Source organism: Salvia splendens, chromosome 22 (assembly GCF_004379255.2).
Source record: "Salvia splendens isolate huo1 chromosome 22, SspV2, whole genome shotgun sequence".
Taxonomy (NCBI): Eukaryota; Viridiplantae; Streptophyta; class Magnoliopsida; order Lamiales; family Lamiaceae; genus Salvia; species Salvia splendens.
This window is the reverse complement of record NC_056053.1, coordinates 12,964,216-12,988,420: the sequence shown is the minus strand read 5'-3', so window position 1 is coordinate 12,988,420 and position 24,205 is coordinate 12,964,216. Positions and strand designations below refer to the sequence as shown.

Here is a 24,205-nt window from a genome sequence, read left to right as displayed (position 1 = left end):
AAATGCTATCACGTACTTTATATACAATAATAACAATCATTCAACCAATGATGCACATTATAATACACACGATGCAATGCAATATTGCAATTGATGCATTGTAATATTTGTTGATAAACAATACTGCTATATTGTAAATGATGCACATCAATATATAACCAACAATTCTGCAATATCAGTATCACATATATAACCAGCAACAACTCAGTAGTACATTTTTGGCATGCAACTAAACAAATTTGTAACAATACTATATATGAAACTAGAATTCGAAGATGTTCATCACAATACACATGAATGCAAGATATGGTATAATGATGCGACTGCAATGTTGTAAATGAGCACTGCAATATTTGGTGATAAACAATACTGCAATATTGTAAATGACGCACTGCAATGTATAACTAGCAATACTGCAATAGAAGTATATCAAATCAATAAAGTCAATGCAGCGGAAACAATAAAGCAAGCAAGCAACAACCCAACCAAATCAATACAGTACATCAAACCAAAACACTATGGAAACGTATAGCAAATCATACAACAATATAGCGGAAACATAAAGCAAGCAAGCAACAACCAAACAAGTAACATTCACAAAATATACAGCGGATACAATAAAGCAACCAATCGACTACCAATCAAGCGCGAATCTTGGTTTGCAAAAACATCTACGCAATCGTCAAGAATTGAGGTCCAAACGTCAGATTATACAACAATCTTTTCAAAAAACACCGATCAACATTAAACAGACCACAATATCGGAGGAATTGTACTTCAATCGCATTGCAACAATGAAAAAATCCAAGCAAACGTGAATAAATACGGAAACACACACACTAATCTGCATGCATAGTAACATTCCAAAAGGAAGTCCGATCAAATTGCAAACAATTCCAGTCAAATTACCTTGTTGCCGAAAAAAAGTGTAGAGTCGGACTGAAATCGTGGTATAGAAGCAATTCGAAATCCCGATTTAAGTGTTGCACGAGGGAGCCGTGGTTTTTCAAAAAAGAGGAGGATTGGAGAGAGATAGGGGTCGATGCAGATTAATGGTGGAGTTGGGTGAGAGTCCTACTATTTTCTCAAATTGATACGCAAGGAATTAACCCCCCAAAATTTTGGGTGTTTCAAATTTGATTCAACTTTAAATTTTTCGAAATGACTAAATTAGCCCCGACAACAATTCCTAATCCCATTAGACAGCAACATTTACTCTGTGTGCGAGATTTAATCATGAGCATTGGATTTCCAGATCTAGTGGACTATATTGGTGGTATGGTGTACTCTATATATGGTGGCACCATAGTACTCCCCAATAAATAAATGTTGTATGTTCGATATGTCTAACTAAATTACATTAAAATATCTATAAAAAATATTACATAAACCATAATCGATTAATATATTTTGGTACTATTTTTGTGGTTTTGAATATTTTTCTAATATTATATATTCGACTGTAATATTACAAAATTTTAAAAATTTAGAAATTACAAATTTATAAAGTAAAAAATTAAAATGTAAATTATAAAATTTTAAAATTGAAACAGCAAACTCAATTATTATTTATATATTATATATCAAATTTCAATTTATTTTTATAATGTAATAAATTAAATTATGAACTCTAATATTTTATGAAACACATACACTACACACATTACGTAAAACACATACACTACTCAATACTCACAAAGTAGTCTACGTAAAACACATACACTACACACTACAAACATACAAAAAATACATGCACTACAAACACACAAACAGATTACACAGAATTCATAGACTATACACAAAATACAAACAGTACATATTAAAAACACACAAAAACAAAATACATGCACTACAAATACACATTGCAAAAACTACAAATACTTATACAAAGTACACTCACTTCACACATAAGCACAAAACACACACAGTTAGTACACTATACACATTACAAACTATATTCAAAATACAAACATTGTGCTAAACACACACAATAATCACATACATACACAAATTTCATAGACTATACACAAAATACACACACTACAAATTCAAAAGCGCACACAAAAACAAAATACATACACTGCAAATACATATACACACATTGCACACACTACAAATACTAATACAAAATACACTCAATTCATATAGAAGCACAAAATACACACAAATACACACAGTTCGTATACTATACACAAAATATACATAATTCATACACTATACACTAAATACACACTCACACGCATATGTAAAATACACACACCATGTTACAAAATACATACACTATATACATTGGACACAATACAAACTATATTCGAAATACAGATGTTGTGCTAAATACATACAATACTCACACTGCACACTACATAAAACACATACACTACAAACATTGGACACAATACAAACTATATTCTACATACTCAAATTGTGCTAAACGCACGCTAACACACAATACTCACACAGCACACTTCGTAAAACACAACCACTACACACATTATACACACTACAAACATACAAAATTACATGCACTACAAACACATATAGACCGATTGCACACACTGCAAATAATCACACATTTACACACAATTCATAGACTATACATACACACACCACAGATTCAAAAACACACAAAAAAACAAAATACATGCACTGCAAATACACACATTGCAAAAACTACAAATACTAATACAGAATACACTCACTTCACACATAAGCACAAAATACACAGTTCATACAATATACAAAAAATATACACAATTCATACACTATACACTAAATACAAACTCACACGTAAAATAAACACATTGTGTGACAAAATACACACACTACAAATACACAAACACACATTGCACACACTACAAATACTAATACAAAATAAACTCAGTTCATAAAGAAGCACAAAATACACAGTTCGTATACTATACACAAAATATACATAATTCATACACTATACACTAAATACACACTAACAGGCATTCAGAAAATACACGCACTATGTTAAAAAATACATACACTATTTACATTTGACAAAATACAAACTATATTCGTAATACGGACATTGTGCTAAACCACAACATTTACACTCCACACTACATAAACCCATACACTACACACTTCATACACACATAAATACAAAATACACATAGTTCATACACTCGACACTAAATACACACTCATGTTGTGTTACCAAATACATACGCTACAAATATTACACACCTAAACAAATACACGCATTGTACACACTATACACCCACTATATACACAATACACACTGCCTACACTACACAAATACACACAATTTACACACAAACATACAAAACAAACACTACACACACTATACACACACTACACTTAGTATACTAACACAAAATACACACATTTCACAAAACACTACATACACTGCACTTAGTATCCTAACACAAAATACACACACTTCACAAAGAAGCACAAAATATACACATACACTATATAAAAAATACACACTATAAACATTACATACACAAAATAGAGAAAATATACTACACACATTATATATAAAATACACACTACATACACTCAAAATGCATGCACCGCAACTACATATACATCTACGCACATTACACACACTAAAAACAAAATACACACAATATATAAAATATACACGCAATGCACATACACGTACAAAAAATATACCAACATATACATAAAATGCACACACTAGACACACCACATACTATACACAAACACACACAGTAAATACACGGTACACTATACACAACACAAACAAAATACACAATATGCTACACACACTATGCACAATACACACCACATATTATACACAAACACACACACGGTAAATATACGGTACACAATACACAAACAAAATACACAATATACTTCTATGCACAATACACACACTACATAAAACATATATTCCTTCCGTTCCAAAGGAATAGAGGCATTTCATTTTGAGCACTCGTTTTAAAAAAATGATAATAAATTATTAAAGTAGAGAAAGAGTAAAGTAAGATAGAGAATAGTGTAGAGAAGAGTATCTACCATATTTTCTATCTTACTTTACTATTTCTCTACTTTAACTATGTATTATCATTTTTTCAAAACGAGTGCTCAAAATAAAATGCATCTATTACTGAGGAACGGAGAGAGTACAAAATTCATGCACTGCGCACTCATATAAACAACCACATGCATCAAAAACACATACAGATTCCATATATTGCACATAATAGGCACACAAAATACACGCATTGCGCATGTACACACTACGCATTGCCCAATACACACACTACACAAAATACAATTAAAAAGTATACACACACTACACATACTATAAACAAAATAAACACTACAAATACTATAAACAAAATACACTGCACATATTACAAACAAAATACATGCACTTCAAACACAACCAACACACATCAGACATACAAGCACAATACACAAACTACAGAAAATGCACTACACACACTATATACAAAATACACACACTACACAAACAAAATACACAAACAAAAAACAAAGTATGCTACACACAAAAAACACATATTATACAATACTATAAACAAAATACACACAAAATAAACACTATACACAATGCACTTCAAACACACCCACTATACACCCAACACAAATTTCAAACGTACACACTATACACAAAACACATACAATGCACTACACACACTATATACAAAACATACACGCTACAAAAATAAAAATACACAATACACCACACAATTAAAATACAAAGTACGCTACACAAAAAATACACATATTACACACTATGCACAAAATACATGAACTTCAAACACATATAAACACGTTGCACACTCTGTACAAAATAAGACAACGCTACACAGTACACAAAATACACGCAATATGCACTACACACACTATACACAAAATACACACTACACGATATACACAAATACACACATCATACATTGCACACAATATACGCAAAATACAAACATTGCGCTTCACACACTACACTCAGTATACACGCGTTGCACATACTACACACTACACAGATACACACTATACATACACAAATACATACACAAAATATACATACATATACATAAAAAGCACACACTATACACACTATATACTATACAAAAACAAAATATACATTATACCAACACAAATTACACACACCATAAACACAATACTCACACTATACACAAAATACACACATTGCACACATATACACAAGATACATATAATGCACACTCTACACACACTACATACTACATGCACTACACAAAATACATATATTTTGCACACATTGTACACAAAACATTTACATTGCACACAATACACAAAATATATATGTTTTGCACATACTATACACAAAATATTTGCATTGCATACAATATTCACAAAATACAGATATTGCGCTTCACACACTATACACAAAGAACACACTAGATTTGGTATACACATGCGACACATACTACACACATTGCACACACTATAAACAAAATACACACGGCAAACACACACATTGCACATACTATTAAAACTAACAAAGAATACACATACTTCATCCACAAACACAAAATCACAGTACGCCGTACATAAAACACAAACACTACATACAATACACACACTACAAATTACAAGTTACACACTACACACGAAATACACACACCACATACACTACATACATTACACATAATACATATATTATACAAAATACACACAATACACAATGCACATTATATATTCAAAATAAAATTATAGACTATACGCATTACATTCAAGCCTTTAATACACACACTGTGCACAAAATAGAGACAATATACACTGCACACATACATAAAATAAACATACTACACACTATTAAAAAAATTAACACACTTTACACACACTATAGACAAAATATACATACTTCACGCACTGCACATACACTACACTACACAAACTATACATACTTCATACACTACATTCATCATTGCACCCAGTAAACTCACTTCAAGAAATAAAAATTACCAAGCATATAGACTGCACATAGTATCCACAAAATACACATACTACATATACATACACATACACATTAAATACATGCACTTCAAATGCAAAAACACAACACACACACTGCATGCTAAGAAAACACATGCACTACACACATTATACATATATTACAAACACTATAAACAGATCCACACACTATACACCAAATACATGCATTTCATTTGGTTTGAGAGTCCAATATAGGAAGCTAGTTGTTCTGTCCACTCCTTTCCAAGCTCCTGCAACAAGAAACAAACTTCATTAAAGTCTGCAAGAAGACAACAAATATGATGAATAAATGTGGTGAGTGAAGCAGATTTGTTAAAGAAAAAAAAGTGTAAGAAGCAGCATAGTGACAATGAGCTAGACTGTTTCATTACCTAAATTGCAAACTAAGAACGATAGGACATGAACACATAACTAATGCCTAGTTTCTGCATGGAAGGAAGGCATAAATTCAAATTACCTCAACAGTTATACATCATCTTCATTCTAAACTCCTGCAACTAAAGTGTATCAATTTACTTTCATAAAATTAATATCCATTTGTTAAAACCACCAATTTGATCAAAAAAATATCTTGAAGCACATCATTGGTGTGTTCAAATAGGCAAAGACATTTTCTAAGAAACTCAGATGTCATGCTTCGAGTCTTTTCGACCTTCAATCATGAATAGCAAAGAAACCATGGCACGGAATCCATAGCACTCTAAAATTTTAAAATTAGTTGTACTGATGGAAAGCTTACAAAGTTTATCATGATGAATGACCTAAAATTTGAATCATCTGAGAAGACATCTGCCAAGCGCATTGCATTAAGTTCCAGTTGCCCCTTCGGGTAGCTTGCCTCAGAGGGAGCATTAAACAAATTTTTTAGCAACGCAAGAACCTATACAAAACAAATGCCCATGATACCACCAAGTAAGACAAAATGACAAATTGACAACTGCATATGTATTGGAGGCCGATATTGCAATGCTTATTGTATAGGAAATACTATAAACATTCGTTATAGACCGGATTGCGACTGAGTAATAATACAAACTAGGATTATAATAGGCGGTTAAAATCACAAGAAAAAGTTTGAAATGTGTCATATTTGGGTTTTCTCGATGTGTAAAATTTCGGCACCACATTTAAGATTATTTTAGTTTCCTTTTCAGTGTACAAAACTTGCTGGTTTTTCAATGTAATTGTAACAATAGATCTAAAGGGTCTGGGAATTCTTTTTCTATTATAAATGCAATGAAACATGTATATCTATCAAAGTTGTAACAGAAACTGCATGATGCTTTGATTTTAGAATACCTCGAGTCCAACAAACTTTGCTATATCCTGAGTTGCTGTGTTGCTGGCCACCTCATCTAGGTAGGATACACTTTCAGCTTCACAAAAGTGCAAAAGCAACAACGGAAAAAATCAGATTTACTTTAAGAAATAAGGGGCTGTTCACACAACCACACCAAGCACAACCACATAAAATTTTAATGGTGTGCTAACTTCACCAGCAGTTGTAATATTCAAAGACATATATCCACTTATTCAAAGAGATAGCATCCATGTATGAGGAAATATTGTTTGAGCCCGATAACTTTAAGTCCATGACGGCCTGACCAGAATAAGAACAGAATGCCTCCATTGCCACACAACTCCTGAATTAATAAACAGGTCACAGGGAAGAAACAAATAATAAAGAAACAAAAGGGGAAAAGGAAAAAAGAGAAAGTAATCAGAAACAAAGTGTGAATTTTAGTTAACTAGTGGGATATAAGTGCTATTAATAGAACTTGTAATAAGCTAATTCACATATGCAGGTTCAACTACTTAACAGGAAGATAACTTACTATGCTTAATACCTCCATATGTGGATCAGAAGATTGAATAAGTCCAAGTCGGTGATCAGTATAGACACTATGGCCAACATCAGGTTCAGTATGAGAAGCTAAAATCTTATTAAGTGCCCTCTCTATAAATGCTACAAAGTGCAGGATATGATTGCGGTACTGTGGCCACCCAATGAGACGGTCCACAAACTGCTCCAATGCCTCAGTCCCAAAGAAAATCATCTGAATGTCATAAATCATGGCCAGACTGAAATTCACAATAATAACATTAACTGATAACCTAGGAAGGAACAAACTTTTGAATCTTCAGGCTTCCTCAAAGTATCTAAAACAGCTCGTAAAGCAATGCCCAGCATAAGGTGAGTAACAAGCCGATGCTTAATGACTGATCCTGAAGCAGAAGCATTCACGAAGGATAAACATTAGGCAAGCTGAATATTTTAGAACAGGAAAACATTACAACTAACATAGTTAGGTTGAAGAGTACTTTACAACACTATTTATCAGTGCTCATGTTCAATCAGTAACCCAGAATTTGTTGTATCAAGCATATCATCAAACGGACCAATAAAGATAACAAACTCAAACACAGTAGACTATGTATAAAACTACCTAATTGACATATAAGAGATGTTAAGTCAAATTAAAGTGTTGAGGAACTTGACCAAACAAATCAAGTCTATAGATAAAATATACAGAAATCAGAGTAGGCTAGAGTCCATACATTGTAATTAAATTATTTACTGCACGAAAATTGTTTGCAAAATAAAGTAATGAAGGAAACTTCCCCAATATGTAATTCAAATTATTAATTAGATTTTCCTACATGGGCCTATATAACTTTTGCAGTCACCCTGCCACTGTAGATGCAACAAGCTACACCTTATATGATTGATCGATTACATTGTTTTCTTTAAATATATACTGCCATCTTTCCTATCATCTTTACAAGATAGTCTTACCTTCGTACCTTCCTTTTCTGCATTAAAACTCCTTTTTAGGACGCATATTCCCTACAAAACAGTGTAAAATCATTTGCATATCATGTAAGACCCTGAACAAATTAAGTGTTATTAAACATGGTTTTTTATTTACATGATTTTCAAATATTAAGTAAAAGGAAGTAAACGTTTTATATCATTAAAAAAATCCTTCGTTTTCCTTTATCAAGTATAAGTTTTGTCTTACATCACTAGAATAGGTAATTACAACATCACAAGAAAAGATACATGAGATGATCTCTTACAGAGAAAATGTAGCGTTGGGCTACTCTTTTTTTCATCTGGGCTTAGAGTCCAATACAGGAAGCTAGTCCTAAAGGTAATATAAAAAATGGTTAGTGATAAAATATATATGTGCTAAGGTAAATATCATTTCTACTAAGCCCCAAAAACAGATGCACTTAACATTTTATGGAAAAAGGTGTGAATGATATCCATAGGTTAAGCATGAGAGGTTTTACATGGACTAATTGTTTCTCAGATGCAACACGAACGATCCGGGACACAAACTGAATTATAAATAACCTACAAAGAAGATTGCCTATCTACAAAATGCACATAATGAATAAATGTGGTGAGTGAAGCAGGTTTATTAAAGAAAAAAAAGTGCAACTACAAGAAGCTGCATAGTGACTATGTGCTAGAATGTTTCATTACCTAAATTGCAAACTAAGAAAGATAGGACAAACAAATAATTAATGGCCGATTTCAGCATGAAAGGAGGGCATACATTCTTATTATCTCAACAGTTGTACATCATCTTCATTCAAAAATCCTGACACTAAAGACTCTGCATGACTTAATAGTGAACCAACATGCAATAATGTATTAGAATATAGATATGTACTACTACTTGATTAATCAAGGGAAGAGTTAGAAGCAGGCATACATAAGTTCTTGCTAATTATGGATACTTTGTCAGCTCTGAAGTAGAGAAAAGAATCCATCTGACAGTTTCTGATAGTCCTTATATATGAACCGAATGAATTTGTTGACAGATCCTTCTCATCTGGGATTGAAACAAATGTAATTAGTTACTAAATAGTAGTAGCAAGCGGCATACCCTGATTAAAAACGAAAATTACTAAATCATTTACCCTGGCATACATCAGGAACAAAGCAATGAAGGTTTGAAATCACTTTATTCAACACCAAAGTTCTCTGATGAGCATAAGAGGATCGAGGTACACTGCAAGGGGTAAATTCAAATTTAATGTGTCTATATACATTGATGACTTAGGGTGTTTCAGACAATGCAATAGTTGTAATAAGAATTATCTAGGTGATGCATATAATACATAGTCTAATGGTGCATCCTCTTCAGAGGGTCAGACGAGCACCAGCCAGATACAAACTCTCCATGAGGGAATAGAAAGATTGCAGCTAAAGGTTCCCTCTAAATCAGGTTCAGTACAAGCAGCTGAAATCTTATTAAGTGCCCTCCCTATAAATGCTACAAAGTGCAGGATAAGATTGCAGTACTGTGACCACCCAATGAGACGGTCCACAAACTGCTCCAATGCCTCAGTCCCAAAGAAAAACATATGAATGTCATAAAGCCATGGTCAGACTGAAATTCTCAATAATAACATTAACTGATAACCTAGGAAGGAACAAACTTTTGAATCTTCAGGCTTCCTCAAAGCATCTAAAACAGCTCGTAAAGCAATGCCCAGCGTAAGGTGAGGTAACAAGTTGATGCTTAATGCCTGATCCTGAAGCAGAAGCATCCACAAAGGATAAACATTAGGCAAGCTGAATATTTTAGGTTGAAAGTATTTTACAACACTATTTATCTGTGCTCATGTTTGTTCAATCAGTAACCCAGAAATTGTTGTATCAAACATAATCATCAAACGGACCAATAAAGATAACAAATTCAAAGACAGTAGACTACGTATAAAACTACATAATTGACATATAAGCGATGTTAAGTCAAATTAAATTGTTGAGAAACTTGACCAAACAAATCAAGTCAACAGATAAAATATACAGAAACCACATAATCCTGGACATAATGGTACAAGTATCTAGTTGAACATAGGTAATGATTGACAATTCAAGAAACGGAAATTGATTCGAGAATACAACCATTTTTATACATATGATTGAGAGTGCTATTAGTTAGCACATAGGTTACCAGAGGAACCGATCAAAATTACAAGTCATTTAAGTAAGGAGTCCATAACAAGGAAGAAAATCCTCAGAGTAAAGCATGTGAAAACCAAAATGATCAAGATAAAGCGTAAACAGAGACCAAAACAAGTATAAGACAGCTACATCCAATCACCTCTATGGAAGTTTTTCTTCTCTCAGCTGTAACACCAGTCCCAATGTTAATGTAATCAACAAACACACCATGAGAAAAGTAGCACAGCTAAAAGTGATAATTTTATTGCTGAGGTTGATCTAGAAGACCGTTGAAAACCCACGAGGCAGATTGTATTGACAGCATAGCGCCACTGCATCACTGCATTGTGGGTTTGAGTAGATTAGCTCTCATAAATACAGTCAAAACAATGTAAAAATAGAAAAAGTATCGAGTGAACTACTTCAAAGTAGACAAAGACCCTATTACTTGCCTAGGGAAAGGTAGGTGTATTGTGTTGGCTTCATGAAATTAGGAGTCCACTCTCATCTAGAGAACTTGGTGGTCTCTGTTGTAGTGGGATCTAAGAGGGAATTGCTAATCCAGACAATATGCTGCCGGGTCCGATCAGAGAAAATGGTGGGCCTGCAATCTGAAAACAAAAGGACGCAATTACAGTGATCATGAGTTCACACAAATCACTTGGAATAGAAGTATTATCCACAACTACATAGACATGAGAAACCAGAAACCACATATAGGTATGAGGGAAGATGATTTTGGATGATGACATCCAGATAGCAATTTAACATTTGTCATGTTTTCAAGGAAACAGTCCTTTGTTCCTCATATGCAGGTTCAATAACTTAACAGGAAGATAACATTAATACCTCAATTTGTGGAGCAGAAGATTGAATAAGACCGGGTCGGTGATTAGTATTGGAACTATGGCCAACGTCAGGTTCAGTATGAGCAACTGAAATAGCTCGTAAAGCAATGCCCAGCGTAAGGTGAGTAACAAGTTGATGCTTAATGACTGATCTTGAAGCAGAAGCATTCACAAAGGATAAACATTAGGCAAGCTGAATATTTTAGAACAGGAAAACATTATAACTAACATAGTTAGGTTAGAGTAGGCTAATCAAGTAATCAAGTCAACAGATAAAATATACAGAAATCGGAGTAGGCTAGAGTCCATACATTGTAATTAATTATTTACTGCACGAAAATTGTTTGCAAAATAAAATAATGAAGGAAACCTCCCCAATATGTAAGTCAAATAATTAATTAGATTTTCCTACATGGGCCTATATAATTTTTGCAGTCACCCTGCCACAGTAGATGCAACAAGCTGCACTTTATATGAGAGTGGCTGCCAAGATGGGGGAGAGGCAGCAACATCAAGGGGTATCTCAATTTAGTTTAGTGTCGAAATAATTCCACATTTCACCTCATGCATTCTTGGTGGTTGTGAAGATCAAACATCCTTATTTAAAAAATCAGGATTACCTTCAAATTGTCAAACTACATCCTTTAGAAGAGAAGAGGGTGTGACATCCTTGAGGTCAACACTTAAATGCTTAAACAGAACCTGAAACCAAAGAGATATCAACAAAGAAAATTGTCCAAAATTTGTGATTTGGAATCCAAAACAAAGATTAACCAGATATGTTTATACAGAATTACTTCAATCTTAAATTTGAGATTACCACTGCCCAAGGGTGAGGAGGCCCGTATGCAATGCTGTTTGAACAGGCTTTGAAAATCTAAAACAAACACATTTGAGTTGAAATAAACTTGGACTCGCAACTACATAAAAAATAAACCATGGATCGTACCTTTGAGGTAAAAGAATTAACAGGCATCCCGAGTCCCTTAAAAGCATTCAACAAATAATATACTTCCATGTGTCAGAAAAAAAATTTGAATCAACAAGATGAGATAATAATATTTATTGCAACATGAGGATTTCAGACAACCCAACTCCAAGTTTATGAAGTAAACTCAAAAACAAAACAGACGAAAAGAAACCTCTACAATCAAAGCTTTTGAATCTACCACTCGTTCCCTTAGAACTTCCCAATAGTAATCTTCCCAAGCCAGCTTCCTAAATTTTCAGCAGTGATAGTTCTTCCACACTAGATATTACAAGTTCTGTTTAAAACAGAACCTAGACATAGTACAAATACCAAGAATAAAAACCGGCTTTCCAAAATGAATAAAGTAAGTAGAAAAATCAAACCTGGCAGTTTACATAAACGGCTTGCACATTATCTCTGTTCAAATGTTTCAATTTTATTTCAAAATATTTCAAAATGCCAAACAGAAAGAGTAACTCCAAAGGTAAATTGCATCCAGAGAACTGTTTAAGGTAAGGAATGTAGTGCCAAGCTAAATCTCTCCCTCTCCATAACTATATACAACGCTAACCAGGGATAGTATAAAATTCAAATTTTCAATAAACTCTTTAGCTTTAGCCTCAACATTTGCAGTGGACAAGTTATTTATAATAAAAAGATATCTAGTCCTGAGCTTCTGATGCTGGAGCCTGTTCCAAACATGGACGGAAGAGTTAGATACTAAAAGAGAATAACAAAACAACAGATTAGACAAACATCATAGGTAATAGAATAGAATATCAGAGACTATACACCGCAGATAATTCATATAATACCGAAACATATTCTAAGTAGGACATACCAACATACGGACAAGTACAACATAAAACTCCAAATTATCTTAGAAAATACCATGAATACCACATTTACCTTTACCAAGATTGAGGACAGTAACAAATGCTCTAGCATATAAATCACTTTTACCTTTGCAGATATTTGTAGAATTCTATAATGACCATTTGATACCAGAAACAACATAACCATGGACATACATTTAACAGATATATTAAGATGCCAGATTTGACAATCAATGGGGTTTATATATCAAAGAAACACTACTAAAGCACATATTTGTACACGGCATATGACACAGAAAAATAGAATATTATGTATGTGTTAATTATAAAGCTGCAAGGTAGCAAAAAAGTGGATTAGAAAAAGTAGAAACACGTCATGCACAGTATAACTCACAAAAATATAATATATGTAACAGATAAATTATAAAGCTCGCCCTCAAGCAAGTTAGACAATTAAGCACACTCACAAGATATTAGATAATCCTCTACTTCAAGTCAGGCCAAATCGCACAAATCATTAGAGAAATTAGGTTGACCCTGAATTCTCTCGCGGGTAAGACTTTAGAACAACAACTGTACACGAACTAATTCCCTAAGAGCTAGGCATCCCAATGCTTCAATCTAAGTTCGAGTTATGTCTTGGGAGTCTCAAACCATCGTCGCTAATTCCTAAAGAGAAGTTCTTCCGGCTATTCTTTATTTTAAGCACATAAGATCTTTCTCCCAAACTCAAACAAAATTCATTGCTCACAAGTCAATATGATGCATAAATGAAAAGGTCTTATTCATTTGGATGTAATGGGGCTTTTGGTAAAGGTGTGATCATATATGGTCAAGTAGGTTACCACCATTATTAAAATGCTAGCACATCCATCAAAACATCCTTCACATCTCACTCAATGCGTACAAAATTCTGATAGCTCAACACCCCAAACTTGATATTTTCTACCATCTAAACCAATTCATCTTATTCTTTTGAGCGTTCTTTAACTATTTCTAATTTTCGCTCGATATTTTTTTTTCTAGCCTTGGCTTTTTATTAACATAAAAGGCTGCCTTTTTTGTCTAGCATTGGCTTTTTTTACACATGAAAGGCTGCCTTTTATTTTTATTTTTTTCCTGCCTTGCCTTTTTTTTACACATGAAAGTCTGCCTTTTTCTTTTTTTTTTCGAGCCTTGGCTTTTTTTAAACATGAAAGGCTGCCTTCTCATTTTTTTTTTCGAGCCTTGGCTTTTTTTACACATGAAAGGCTGCCTTTTTCTTTTTTTTCGAGCCTTGGCTTTTTTTAAACATGAAAGGCTGCCTTCTTACTTTTATTTTTTCGAGCCTTGGCTTTTTTTACACATGAAAGGCTGCCATTTTACTTATTTTTTTTCGAGCCTTGGCTTTTTTTACACATCTCAGAAAAAATGAATATCACCAAATGAATGTTCCAGGACTTCCATCTTTTTCTTGCCACCATAAATACCCTCCCAAGAATGTGCTAGCACTTTAATTTTAGTGACGGGTAGAAAATATAGGCCAACGAATGGATATAATAGATAGGCTAATATAGTGACTTCAATATTTTTAACAAAGAAATTAGGCTTTGGGGGCTCAAACTGGCTCACTAGGGGTTTATGCAGGGTTAGGCATGTGATAATTTGGATATGAGGCTTTTAGTCCTATTGCCCAAATCATTATTATGCACCAATATCAACAAGATTGCAACTCGTAAAGCTCTCATTTAGTCGATCGACCATATGGCTTTTCAATTAATTTTTCAAAACCGGAATAGTTCTCTCTCCTTAGCTCAAGAAATCGGACACCAAAGAACACTATTGTCACCTTATTTGAAGCACGGGAAACCTAGCTCTCCAGAAGTTAGTAAGCAACAACAAGTTTGCAGACCAACCCTTGAGGGAAACGAAGTCTACACTAATAACCCATAAAAAAGTGTGCTAGTTACAATCAATATAGAGAAGATCTTGCATGCACACACAAATAGCAAGTGGTGAAAGTCTGTTCGTGGAAGCTTTTTGTTCTCATAACAAAGCAGTATAGTAATAGCGCACTTTCGGATATTTATGAAGCTAATATCCCTTGTTTATCTATTGGTGATGCATCTGAATTCATTAAAAAATAGGGAGATGCACATATTAAAGAACCATGACAGACAACCTTTCAGAAATTTACTCTCAATAATAACATGTCAGTTACAAAGAGAAAATAACATTTCAATTCTCTATAAAATTAACATTTCAGCCACAGGTGAGAATAAATAGCAGCTAGGCTCTCATGTATAAGTAGGAAACATTACAAGTTGAGTATATACAAGTTTGAATAACACCCGAATAAGATGAGAAGTAAACTTACCAGAATCCTCAAAGACTAGGATTTGATGTAGAGTTACCAGAATCCTCGAATACGTATGGGAAAACTACCTGCTGACATACCAAAATGCTGAAAACAAACCTCTACCAGTATATCTTTAGCAGAACAAAAAAAAAATACTCTGTCAATTTAGATCATCTTCGAAACTTTGCGACATTCAATTTTGATTGATCAATTACATTGTTTTCTTTAAATATATAGTGCCATCTTTCCTGTCATCTTTACAAGATAGTCTTACCTTCCTACCTTCCTTTTCTGCATTAAAACTCCTTTTTTATGAAGCTTATTCCCTACAAAACAGTGTAAAATCATTTGCATATCATGTAAGACCCTGAGCAAATTAAGTATTATTTAAACATGGTTTTTTTTACATGATTTTCAAATCTTAAGCGAAAGGAAGGAAACATTTTATATCATAAAAAAATCTTTTGTTTTCTTTTATCAAGTGTAAGTTTTGTCTTACATCACTAGAAAAGGTAATTACAACATCACAAGAAAAGGTACATGAGATGATCTCTTACAGAAAAAATGTAGCATTGGGCGACTCTTTTTTTCATCTGGGCTGAGAGTCCAATATAGGAAGCTAGTCCTAAAGGTAATATAAAAAATGGTTAGCGATAAAAATATATATGTGCTAAGGTAAAGATCATTTCTATTAAGACCCCAAAAACAGATGCACTTAACATTTTATGAAAAAAGATGAATGATATCCATAGGTTAAGCATGAGAGGTTTTACATGGACTAAATGATCTTCAGATGCAGCACGAACGATCCGGGACACAAAATGACTTATAAATAACCCACGAACAAGATTACCTATCTACAGAATGCACATAATGAATAAATGTGTTGAGTGAAGCAGGTTTATTAAATAAAAAAAAGAGGAACTATAAGACGCAGCATAATGACCATGTGCGAGAATGTTTCATTACCTAAATTGCAAACTAAGAAAGATAGGACAAACAAATAATTAATGCCCGATATCAGCATGGAAGGAAAGCATACATTGAAATTACCTCAGTAGTTGTACATCATCTTCATTCAAAAATCATGACTTAATAGTGAACCTACATGCAATAGTGTATTAGAAGCAGGCATACATAAGTTCTTGCTAATTGTGGATACTTTGTCAGCTTTGAAGTAGAGAGAAGAATCCATCTGACAGTTTCTGATAGTCCTTCCATATGAACCAAACGAACTTGTTGACAGATCCTTCTCATCTGGGATTGAAACAAAAGTTATTAGTTGCTAAATAATACCAAAATTACTAAATCATTTACCCTGGCATTCATCGGGACAAAGAAATGAAGGTTTGCAATCACTTTAATCAACAAAGACGTTCTCTGATGAGCATAAGAGGAACGAGGTACACTACAAGGGGTAAATTCAAATTTAATGTGTCTATATACATTGATGACTTAGGGAGTTTCAGACAATGCAATAGTTGTAACTGACTGATTTGGTTAAATATGAATTATCGTGGTGATGTATATAATTCATAGTTTAATAGTGCATCCTCTTTAGAAACTAGAAGGTCAGACGAGCACTAGCCAGATACAAACTCTTCATGAGGGAAAAGAAAGATTGCAGCTAAAGCCTCCCTCTAAAGGAACGCATTTTTTGTGTCAGAAAAAAAATGCAAAATTTCCATGAGAAAAGATTATAACAATTGATAAATTAAAATAATTGATGTCTATGGTATGGCATACCTATTTTCATTATACTTGAGACATGAAACGTCAAACAAAATAAATAATTAACCATCATACATTGACAAATAGCTGAAACTCTTCTTACTAATCATTTGTATCTGATTGCAGTGACAAAAACCAAATGAGGAAATGATGTCACTTGAACAGTTCGTGGAAGTTTTTCGATTAGATGATTAAAATGACAAAAATATTTATACTGGTAAACTTACAAATTCATTGTATGTGCTAAGTGACTTGTGAACATAGCAACAACAGTTTGGGAAGCCCTCATTATTCCATTTCACAAGATACCAGCATATTCAAAAAATTAGTTGGTTAGGTTTGAGTTCATAATTTGCCACTAGATCCATAGGCACACTATACTTGCAAATTACATGCAAAATACAAATAACATTGTCCACAGATGACATAGTACTACCATTTTAAGCTAAGATAAGATCGGAGGTGATCGACAAGTCTAGGTTATTGCAGGTGCTGAAACTCTCACCTTTTCATTTAAAAGTTACTTTCATAAAATTAACATCCATTTGTTAAAACCAGCAATTTGATCAAAATATCTCTTCAAGCACATCATTGGTGTGTTCAAATAGGCAAAGACATTTTCTAAGAAACTCAGATGTCATGCTTCGAGTCTTTTCGACCTTCAATCATGAATAGCAAAGAAACCATGGCATGGAATCCATAGCACTCTAAAATTTTAAAATTAGTTGTACTGATAGAAAGCTTACAAAGTTTATCATGATGAATGACAGAAAATTTGAATCATCTGACAAGACATCTGCCAAGCGCATTGCATTAAGTTCCAGTTGCCCCTTCGGGTAGCTTGCCTCAGAGGGAGCATTAAACATTTTTTTAGCAACGCAAGAACCTATACAAAACAAATGCCCATGATACCACCAAGTAAGACAAAATGACAAATTGACAACTGCATATGTATAGAAGGAAAAATCTTCTCAAAGTGCAGATATTGCAATGCTTATTGTATAGGAAATACTATAAACATTTGTTATAGACCGAACTGCGACTGGGCAATACTACAAACAAGAAAAAGTTTGAAATGTCGGATTTGGGTTTTCTCGTGTGTAAAATTTCTGCAGCACATTTAAGATAATTTTAGTTTCATTTTCAAAGTATAAAACTTGCTGGTTATTCAATGTTATTGTAACAATAGATCTAAAGGGTCTGGGAATTCTTTTTCTATTATAAATGCAATGACACATGTATCTCTCTGAGAGTTATGACAGAAACTGCATGATGCTTTGACTTTAGAAACCAATACCTTGAGTCCAACAGACTTTGCCACATCCTGAGTTGATGTTTTGCTGGCCACCTCTTCCAGGTAGGATACACTTTCAGCTTCACAAAGGTGCAACAGCTGCAGCAGAAAAAAATACATTTACTTCAAAGAAATAAGGGCCGGTTTACACAACCACACCAAGCACAAGCACATAAAAATTTTAAGGTGCGCTAACTTTACCAGCAGCAGTTGTATTATTCAAAGGCATAAATCCACTAATCTTAATTGGAAAGTGCACTCGCAATAGATAAAGCTTTAGATTTTAGGTGAGAGATAGCAGCCATGTACGAGGAAATATTGTCTAAGCCCAATAATTTTAAGTTCATGACAGCCTAAACCAGAATAAGAACGACTACATTACCACACTACTCCTGAATTAATAAACATGACACAAGGGAGAAAATAAATAATAAAGAAACAAAAGGGGAAAAGAAAAAGAGAAAGTAAACACGAATGAAGAAAGAATTCAGAAGTGTGAGATTTTAGTTCTCTAGCGGGATAAAGTTATAAATGCTATTAATAGAACTTGTAATATGCTAATTCACAGTACTAATCTAGCTTAAAAATAATTGACTGCCCAACATTGTATAATCATTCTCTAGTGTAACAATTACTTTATCCGACCCCCAGTACTATAGCACAATTACTATGTCTGGTGTCCCCTAAAATTTAGCACTTTCCATTTTGGTTCATGAAGACACTCTAGTTTATATTTCAAACTTCCAATGACACATTTATCAAAAAACCACATTTTTTCACAACATAGTGGGACCCTCAATAAAACCCTTTATCCACTTAAACCACATCGACCAAATGTGCTATACTATTGGGAGACAAGGAATTACATTCCCACGTATCAAACATCAACTTTTTCACCCAAGCTCAAATGTAACAAACAAATCCTAGGACATACATCAACATGCATCAGATAAAGCTGCAGCCACATAAGCAAATCAAGCTGATTATGGAATCTCTTACTATCTCACTTGGACAGAAATAAATGAAGTCCCGGAGCAGAAACATGTATGCAAAATAGAAATTCCAGCTCAAGTTTCCTGGAGCAGAAACATGTATTCACCACATTTGACATTTTAAAGAAATGTCAATGCTTTCAGGCAGTGAAAACTCTAATCAGATGAAAGGATAAAATCTTGTTCTTCACAATGCATTCCCGGAACAACTTTTGCTGACACAAGGACTGTAGAAATTGAAGAGAAGAATCACACTCTGGCAGAGGTGATTCAAGGTCTCTTCAGTAGTAGGGAAAGCACTTCCAGATGAATCGTTGGTCTGCAGAAACTTGACATCTACACAAACAGCAGCAAATTCTGCCTCTATGAATATGTCCACCTGCCACCAACTCTACTTACTCAGCCACAACATTACTTGATAACACATTGAAATAACAACAATCAAGATGATGGAGTAGGAAGATTTATACCATTAAACAAGTAATTTAATGTTCTTAGTTTTCACCAAATCCTGGATTGCTACCTTGTAATATGCATTCAATGCTTGAGCAACCTCTTGGTAGTGTGGAGAAACAATTTTATAATACAAACTACCAGAGCCGAATGAAGAAGAACCATGCCATTGGGTATGGTGTGAGATTCCTGGATACGAAGTAGTAAGTACATATCTACAAACAACAGAGGAAAGATCTAAACTTTCAAGGAAATGAATACTGACATGTCTGTATGGACCAAGTAGAACTAGCAGATAGAAGACCAGGTCAATCAGTTGCTCTGATATCTTCACATCATCAAGCAATATCTGAAGAAAACATATGATGATATATGAATTAAGGGGGATACAAAGGATGTATACAAATATAACCATATCATGATACACGTAACAAGTATGATGCCAAAAGTTGAGAATGTCAATAATTTTCAAGTACAATAAACAACAAAGATAAATTAAGAAAGAGCTAGGATCAATGTGAAGATAAGGAGCTGTGAATCATAATTATTAAAGGTTAAAGACCAAAAGGGCCCTGGAGAAGTGGAACTAAAATACCTACACAACATTAAGTAGCGCATTTTATTGGTGAGTTTATGAGCTTAGGAAGTTGTGGTTTATGCAAAAACATTAGCAACTGCACATACCTAAAACTAGAGGAAATTAAGCAGAGAGGTTGTCAGGATAACTAGAAAAAAACTTGTTAAGATACTTTTAAACCTCCATCTATTACAATAGTTTCCTAAAGCAAAAAGAAGGAAAGTGAAAACAAAGATACTGTTACATGATGCAGTGGAAAAAACCACTATAAGAGAATACATGTCACTAGTAAAGTAACCAAGTCAAATAAAAAATTCTTTCAATCCGTGTATGTTTGTCATCTTGCATCAATCAGCACACAAATCCAATTATAAGTGTAATATAGGGCTTTTGAAAACTAACAAAAATTAGACCAGTGTCGTCTGCTTGATATGATGATAGAAAATACAGTTTGACTTCCGATAACCTGTTCAATTTTGGGCACTCGAGAGGCAAGATGAATCATGGAATGCAAGAGAAGAATTCCACATAGCAAATACTTGAATGTGGATTTGTCCATTTCCCAATCCATAATCACTGCAATAAGGTGACGAGGAAGATTCCTTGCATATTTTTCCATGTCAACCTGCAATAATCATGTAATTCCGACATGTGCATTCCGAAGTATAAATACCAATAACAATATCTGTAACATAAACAGTAACATTTAGAACAACCCTATTAATTTCTACGAGTACATCCCTAATACAACAAGCCAAGAAATTGAAGATTTGACCTCTGCAGAGTTCCCAACAAACTACAGTTCCAGCATCACACAACTGTTTCACCATCAAAATCGAGAGAGAAATAGAGTCAGTCAGTGGGTCTAGCTTGCAAAATGGCTGAGACCAAATTCTAAGATAAATGCTCAAAGGAATAACACCAATCTACAAATAAACAAGCGATGACCTGCTCTTTCAACCCAAGAATGTTTGGACATCACAATAAGTTTAATAGCTTCACAAATCAAGATGGGAACCCATATATCATGACCCAGATCTAACTCCCTAACATATCTAGCCAAACAGGAAGATAAAATTTATAAACTGGAAAGTTAATGGAAACAACTTAGTTAGGCCGAGAAGTCCACGGCAGTCCACCGCTGCAACGACTGCTTGGTGGATTCTGGAGAGCCGTTCAGAGAGAATCGGCGGCACCGAAATCAGACGGTGAGTCCGTGAGGAGGTCGACGGTGACGTGTATCCCGCCTCGTCGATTTAAATAAACACTGACATGCAACAAAGACAGTGAAATTCCAAAAAGGAACACAAAATAGCAGGAAAATACAAATAAACAAGGAAAAGGACAATACCGCCAAGAAATTTAACAAATTAAAACTCCATAATACACCTAATCACCTACACCCATTTTTTGTAGCTTAATTTGCACGCATTATCACAAACTACAACTTCGCCCCCAACACTACCACTCAGTAACGCGCCGCTGGGAACTAAACCAGTTTCGCAAACCCATGTCAAACTCCATTTCCACAAAACTAAAATAAACATAGAACTAAAAGCAAATTCAGCGAGAAAAAAGTTACCGGAGATTGCTTCGACGTCGGCGGCGCCTGGAGCCACGATGAGCAGCCGGAATCGGAGGCGTCGTCGCAGCCGGAGAAATCGAGACTAGAAAGTGAGGCGGTTAATGGGAGTGATACTTTTTCTAACGGGAATTCTAATTTGGGGGAATTCAAATCGAAAAAGAATTTTAGATAGAAAGGGTAATTTATTTGGGCTGGGATTAATTCCTTGATGGGTGTGTTGAAGGGAACGAATCCTCTGATGTCTATAAAAACACAGCACCGTGCATTAAACGCATAGGAAATGGAGTAAAACGCAGACATACAAGTTATCTTCATTTTCAACCCATTTTCCCTTTTATTATGGTTTAGGCAAATATTAATACAAATTGCATTTCAACCCCATGGCCCACCATACAGCACGACTTCTTTCATACTCCGTATAGTACACGTATCATTTTTTACAAAAGTTGGTTTTTTATTTTTATCACTAATTACTTAAGACCGATTTGTTTTATTGATATATTTATAAAATATATTATAAAAATATTTTTTAAAATTTTTACGTTGAATACTCCATCCGTTCCGACGACATTCGGATGATGGCATTATATAAGTTATGTAATGTTATGTTTTGTCTTGAGCATTGTCTATCTGTTTGACTAGCAAAGGGGAGCATACCTACTAGATAAATTATGTTACTACCGAATTCAGGTCCTTGCTCAGACTAGTCGGGCGTCATCCTTCAAGTTGGTTAGTCTAGTGACTGTCGTGGAATGTGGTCACATTCCATGTTAAAGTATGTTTAGATATGATATATGTTAAAAGAACTTAGACTAAAGTAGAATTTTACGTATGAACTATTTTAGTGTTTCTCGGGCTGTTTTAAAATAAAATGTCGCGTTAATCAATTGTGGCTTAAAGTTTCTTTTCCGAAAAATAAAATTGTGCAGGTTGAGCGGCAACGATGATAGGATATGTTGAGCAGAGATGACAAGCTTTTAATAGTATAATGTGGAGTGCATTATGTATCCATACATAATGTCATTCATTCTTGAACCATTCGCTACAATTTAAACTCGAGTCTATGTTCATTATATTATGCGTGTGCTCTGATATATTTTATGTTGATCCCAAGTCATCTATATCTATACATATAAAAGGGAAGTTTTGAAGAAAATAACAGAAGTGTCATTATGATATTATAAATTAAAATAATTGATTACATATCATAAATTTAGAGAAGTCAAAAAGTTTTTTGTTATTATCATAATAATAATGGGGAAGTGAATGGTTTTTTAAGAAGACGAAGTGAATTATATTCTATGAACCATATATTTGTTATTAATATTCTAAATATATATTAAAAGTTGTAGTAAGTGCATATAAAGTTTATTAATTCGAATTATATTAATGACAAGTCATAGTTGAATGCAAACTCAATCAATATTATTATCTTTTTGATTCATGTGGCAGTGGCAATTGTATATGTCTACTTTCATACTCCTACGTAAAAGAAACATGAAGAGGCTTCAATTAGAAAAGCCATTGTAGGACGAGTAAAGTGCAGGACATGATTGAGGAAGAGTTTACATATGAATTTTTATGGAACATATAG

General features: G+C 33.9%; 1 long non-coding RNA gene across 50 annotated transcripts in view; it reads right to left on the bottom strand.

Moving 5' to 3' along the window:
* The window catches only part of LOC121787371, a 25,166-nt gene extending 2,256 nt beyond the window's left edge, over positions 1–22,910 (bottom strand). For 3 of the 50 annotated variants that reach the window (XR_006047444.1, XR_006047448.1, XR_006047447.1), the window contains exons 1-10: positions 22,609–22,910; positions 21,802–22,293; positions 21,493–21,651; positions 20,715–20,798; positions 20,467–20,638; positions 19,008–20,375; positions 18,457–18,596; positions 17,117–17,236; positions 9,103–9,170; positions 8,819–8,869 (exon numbers count right to left, since the gene is read on the bottom strand). This is a non-coding gene — a long non-coding RNA (uncharacterized LOC121787371). Of the gene's footprint in view, positions 1–6,097; positions 6,252–6,760; positions 6,902–7,320; positions 8,248–8,818; positions 8,870–9,102; positions 9,171–9,746; positions 9,867–9,954; positions 10,047–10,155; positions 10,573–11,147; positions 11,324–11,445; positions 11,599–11,836; positions 11,988–12,455; positions 12,538–12,632; positions 13,495–15,997; positions 16,066–16,253; positions 16,306–16,536; positions 16,605–16,752; positions 17,237–18,456; positions 18,597–19,007; positions 20,376–20,466; positions 20,639–20,714; positions 20,799–21,492; positions 21,652–21,801; positions 22,294–22,608 lie in introns of those variants that run through there. The other 47 variants (XR_006047430.1, XR_006047435.1, XR_006047438.1 and 44 more) reach the window with 47 other exon arrangements.
* Between the last annotated feature and the right edge of the window lie 1,295 nt (positions 22,911–24,205).